Raw genomic sequence first — 6,384 nt, 5'->3', positions numbered from 1 at the left:
GCCAGTTCAAGGTGTGATTCTTAGTAGTCATCCTTATGTTCCAGAACTATGTAGCCAGCGTAGGTTGAGACATCTTAACCCGTCAGATTAGGGTTGATGAGGTGTCTTAACCCTTCAGTTTAGGGTTCCCACCATTCTCATTGAGTACCTGCCAGTATAGGGTTCTCACAGCTGTCCTTACTAGTGGCGCGGTATTGACAACCCTCCAATCGGGGCAGAGATTAGACCCCAACTTAGCTATTATAGCGTATTTGGGTCATGTCTGTTAGATAACTACCTCCCACAATTTCAGTTACAGATTTCAGGACTGTTAGCTATAGCTACTGAGTCTCAGTAAAGAACTCAAATAGTTCTTCAGATTTCAGTATATCAGGACTGTCAGATACAGTCAACTCAGAAATAGAATTAAACTCAGATAGTTTCCTTCAGATTTATGGAATGTCAGATACAGTCACTTATGCTATCAATCACAAAAGTTAACAGAACTTATGCTATCAGTACTCAGCTTCAGGATTGTCAGATACAGTCAATCAGACTAGTTTTTCATAATTCGAACTGTCAGAAACAATCATTCCTTTATCAGTAATATAGTATCAGTCTCCTAGTATTCAGTAATACAGTATCAGATCCATCACTTATTAGTGATTTACATATCAATTTCAGTAAACTAAGTCTTTCAGAATCTCATTATCAGTACACTCATATTTTTAGTATTCAGACTCAGTAGTTCGGATCTCCACGAGTTTAGTTACAGTTACGTATGCATGTATGTACTGTCACATTCATATCAGTCAGTATTGTCCATATATATAACCCTTTGCATATAGCCTACCTCACTCGTATACTCAGTACATTCAAACGTACTGACACATTTGCGCTATGGTGCTTTCTCTTATGTTACACTATTAGTTCAGAGGCATGAGCTCCAAATCAGCAGTAGATTCCAGGATCAGCAGTCAGAGTTAGACGTGAGTACTCATTCTTCGAGGACATGATAATTTCATTTCTATTTCAATTTTTACTTTATTTCAATAGTTGGAGTTAGTTGGGGACATGTTCCATCAACTCCTTATTTAGTTTTGTTAGTGGCTTTTGGACTAGATTTCAGATTAGATGTTCAGACTTCAGTATTTATGTTCCTTTTTGGTATTGTTATACCATATTTTTCAAATATGTATTAGTATTGAACCTTATAGCCTTACAGTTTATGTTTTCGCATATTTTATGAGATATTATGCAGTTTACAGGTACAGATATCAGTCATGGGTTAGCTTGTGGTCCTTCGGGGTCATGAGCACCGTGTAGCATTTCGGTTCAGAAAATTGGGGCGTTACAGTAAAATGTACGCAATGACATTATTCTGTTCTTACTTATTAACCATCTCCTAAGTATCAAATTTATTAATTATATAAAGTTCCTCCTTTATTGCGGAAATCCAAGCTTCATGACATGTTGCTACTTCAAAGAAGGATACTTCTACAAAAGCAAAATTACATTGCTCATAAACTTCAGGTAGTGATCTGGTCTTAAAACTGGAGAATCAGTTGTCAATTCAACATCTAAATAGTGTTCAATTCCAGTAATAGGATGGGAAGAAATATTATTCGTTGCAGATTTAGAGCTACAGCTGAAGTACTCCCATCTTGGTTCCTTACAACAATATCTTGATCCCAATCATAGTGGCTAGACTCATCCACTTTAAGATCTCTACTGATAAACGCCTTCTTGGTGCCAACTTTATATAGTTTGTACCCTTTTGCAGTTGTGCTATAGCTCAAAAAGATACAGAGTTCTGCCTTATTGTCCAATTTTCCTCTTTTAGCATTTGGAACATGGGAATAGCATATTGAATCAAATACTTTTAAGTGTCTCGCAGACAGATTTATACTCTTCCATGCTTTAAATAGTGTTATGTCTTGGAGTGCTCTAGTTGGTATCTATTCAGTAGATAAATGGTGGTATTGACTGCCTCATCCCAAATATATTTAGGTATCTTTTTTTCTGCCAACATTCATCTTGCCATCTCCATCATCGTTCTATTCTTTATCTCAGAAACCCCGCTCTATTCTGGAATGTAGCTCATAGTGAATTATTATTGAATACCTAAATCTTTACAATACTTGATGAGATGGTGTGAAGTGTATTCAGTTTTGTTTTCTGACCTAATATACTTCAATCGGCAGCCACTCTCTCTTTCAATCATAGCCTTGAATTCCTTGAAAATAGAAAACACCTAAATTTTCTACTTAGAAAATAAGTCCATGTCATTCCAGTTAGATCATCTACAAAGAGAATAAAGTATTTATTTCCACTCAAAGAAGTCATCCTCATTGGTCCACATATATTTGTATGAATCAACTTTAGCTTTTCCTTCGCCCTCCGAAGACTTTCTTTAGGAAAGGATCGTCTATACAATTTACCAAATTGACATGACTCACAAACATCTTGACACATGTCAATTACATTAAGCACCATACCCTTGGATTGCATATACAACAATGAACTAAGGTTGTAATGACTGAACCTTTTGTGCCAAAGCCAAGTATCACTCATTTCAACATTAAAAAAGCAACTTTCGGCGGAATAACATGAAATTGGAAAGGAATTGTCAATCATGCTAATTTTAGCTATTTCACATCCTTCAGGATCATAAATTACATATTTTTTTATCCTTAAAATCAAGTGAATAATTATTATGAAGCAACTGAGCAACACTCGACAAGTTTTGAGTCAAGCTTGGCATAAAAAAAATTGTTTTGGGGTTTTCATACCTTCATCCGTAGGAAATTTCACTGACCCTCTACCTTGAGCTTGCACCAGTGCACCATTTCCAAGCTTTACTTTGGTCCTATCAGATCTATCCAAACTAACAAACAAATTTTCATTAATCGACATGTGCCTTGGGCATGCACTATTAATATACCAATGGAATCTATCAACATGTGATGTGTGCGAGGCCATGAATACCTCCTTCTCTGATTTTGCAACTTGGTGATCTTTCGCAAAATTTACTCGATGGGAAAACTGACCACTTTGAGTTTACTTATTCCTACAATACTTCTCAATGTGTCCATACTTCTTACAATATTTATATTGAATAAGATACCTCTTTGACTTCTGCCAACAATTCTTCTCCAAGTGGTTTGTCTTCTTACAAATACCACAAAATGGAAATGTTCCTTTTCTTGATGATTCACCTTGGTATCCACCATATGTTACCTCTCCAGAGTGGTGTAAGGGGACTTTTCTGTCTTTCTTTTATTGCTCGAATTTATGCCTTACTTGAAAAACATCTTCAACTATCCCTTCATTTTTCATAGTTACTCATTGCTTTTGAATTTTCAATTGAGAGATCAGCTAATCTACTGAAAGAGTAATCAAGTCATAAGACTCTTCAATAGCTGAGATTTTTTATTCAAACATGTCCGAAACGCTGACCATGATCTTCTCTACAACTTTCTGATCTGAAAAGTTTTCACCAAGTATTCTTATTTGGTTTATAATATCCATTAGCTTGGAAGAGTATTCTTTCACACTATCTGAGTCCTTCATCTTCAAGAGCTCAAACTCCCTCTACATAGTTAAGACCTTACCGGACTCCACTTTTTTGTTGCCTTCAAACTCCTTCTTCAACTTATCCCAGGATTCTTTGGCTATTTCACAAGCCATAATCCTTGTAAACATCACTTTCGTAAGAATTGAATGTATGCATATGAGAGATCTTAGAGATCTAGCCACCAACTCATCATACTTTTAAATTTCATTGAGAGTTGCATTGTCTCTCTATGGTTGGACAACACCTCTCTCAAAAATATCCCATAAGTTAAGAGTCTTCAAATAAGACTTCATCTTGATAGTCCAAATATGATAATTCTCTATCATAAAAATTAGAGGACCCATCGTTGGCTAATTTCTAGTGTCATGACTTTCCAGCAAATAGATCTAAGAAAAGAACTAACAATAAGATGAGTTAATCAACAAAATCAGATTTATTACCATGTCAAAAGAAACAAAAGAATAATCGAAAGGCAACAAGCAGAAAATAGTAGAAAAAATATAGTTGTAAATTACTACAAAAGTTGCAGGGAAGAAGGAAGAAGCTAAAACTTTCTTTATGTTCTCTATATTTCTCTAGATAGTTCATTACATAGGCTTTATATATATATATATATATATATATATATATATATATATATATATATGTAGTGTGTGTGTGTGTGTGTGTGTGCGTGTGTGCGTGTGTGTGAGGATTACAGACCATAAAATAAGCAAAAATATTTCACACTAAACTGTGACATATGTGGCTCGCTAACACCACTCATTTTAACTAAAAAGACTAGTCTACTACAAAAATATGTACTCCCTCCGTTTCATATTAATTGTCCCCTATTGACTTGACACACCCATTAAGAAAATCTTAATTAGGAATTTATTTTACCAAATTAGACTTATTAATTATGCTTTGAAAATATAAATTTGAGTAAATACACTTTGTTTAGTCATTTAATGTTAAGGGTAGTATTGAAAGAACATAATAAAATCCTCTTGATCTTATCAAATGGACAAGTAAATTGAAACAAATATTTTTAGAAAGATGGCCAACTAAAAAGAAATGGACGAAGTATTATCTAGGAGTTTCTAGAGAAATTTTATTCCCTAAGAGAAATTGTAGCCAAAAGACTGGGCCTTGAACATGAACTCCAATTCTATTTTTTTGGAAATACTAAAACAATAATGAGAATTTCACTTGTCTTTAAGTGGATTCATATACTTAGATTGTAGTAGAAGATAGAAATGATTGGGATTGAAGCATAAAGTTTTTCAAAATAAAAATTGATGGAGAAGGGCCTTGAGGAACTTCTTGAACAAAGAATCGTCTATCATTCAAAAATTACTCAGAAATTCTCAAAAGATTATATCCAATTTCCCCCACTGCCCTAAAAAAAAGCTTTGCCACCATAATTTGAATTTTAGAGGTAATATTATATTCAAGTCAACTCCTACCTCTAGTAAGGTAATTGACACCGAAAAAGGCCAATAGGATCTAGTTTTATTTATGCCAAACAAATCAGAAAGAAAAAACTTAGTGTATAAAAAAGGATTATTCACTCATAGAAGCTCTATAAGTGAGTAGTCCTTTTTTCGATAAGATAGGATCATGAAGTAAAAGAAAGAAATAGAGTTATGGAAGAGGACTAGATTCTTATAAGAAAGAGTTCATAGTGTATGTTAGTGCTACATAAAACAGGAGGAACTGAGTCTAGCCTTTGTGGCTATTTCCATGTAAATATTGGAATTGTATTAATTATATTATATATATATATATGTGTGTGTGTGTGTGTGTGTGTGTGTGATTCAATGGTTTGTGTAAGGTTTATAGATAACTTGAATGCATGTTTGGCCCAAGAGAATGAATTTTCCAATTACGTAAAGTTTCTGAGATCTTATAGGCACATTTTTCTACATCTACCACCGTTGGTGTGCAAGGAATAGAGTTGTCAATACAGGCTGGCCCATCCCACACGGGCTTTGAAGTTTGACAGGTTAGGCCGGGCAGGCCCATCAACATGACAATCCTAAAAATAGCAAGCCCAACCTATCATATTGTGGGCTATGTGCCTCCACGGGCCAGCCCACTTTTTAAAATATATTACTTTTATAACCTTAATTTGAATTTTAAATTATTAATTACATAAATATTTACAATATAATATTACATGAAGTCACTACTTGTTAATCAAGTCTCAAATTTACAAAAATATCCTAATAATCTGTGAAATTAAATAACTTTTGACACCAAATTTAAATCAAATAGAGATATTGAAAAAGAAACGAAACTGTTAATGAGTAGTAATATAACTAGCTAACTAGAAACATTAACCTAATTTAATGATCACAATAAAATACAAAGAAATGTCAATATTTAGTCCATTAAAAGTGAAAATGGACTCCTAAAAAAAATCTCATGACACTTATGGAGTGTTCAACATCGCCATATCATCTTCATCAAACATATTTAATTCCTTAAAAAATTTAGTATTTTATATTTTAATTATTTATATATTTTATAAACATATTTAATATTTAAAGGAAAATTTGCCTAAATATACTACATTACATTGTTAATTGCAAGTTATGGCAAAACATTTTAGTTTGCATGTTATAACAACTTTTATTTAAAAAAACAAAAAAACATGTATTTTTATTTTTCGTAAAAAGCAAATCAAAATCACCACAAAAATGGAAAATATAGATTTAATATATCTTAAAAATAATATTCCTTCCTTAAATACAGTTAACAGTTACTAATAGATATCAATCACACCCCCATTTTCTCTTTAACCGTTTTTTCTTCTTTTTTTGAACACGCCAATTTTATTTTCA

The sequence above is a fragment of the Capsicum annuum genome, chromosome 2 (genome assembly GCF_002878395.1).
Source record: "Capsicum annuum cultivar UCD-10X-F1 chromosome 2, UCD10Xv1.1, whole genome shotgun sequence".
Lineage (NCBI taxonomy): Eukaryota > Viridiplantae > Streptophyta > Magnoliopsida > Solanales > Solanaceae > Capsicum > Capsicum annuum.
Note: the sequence above shows the minus strand (reverse complement) of the source record.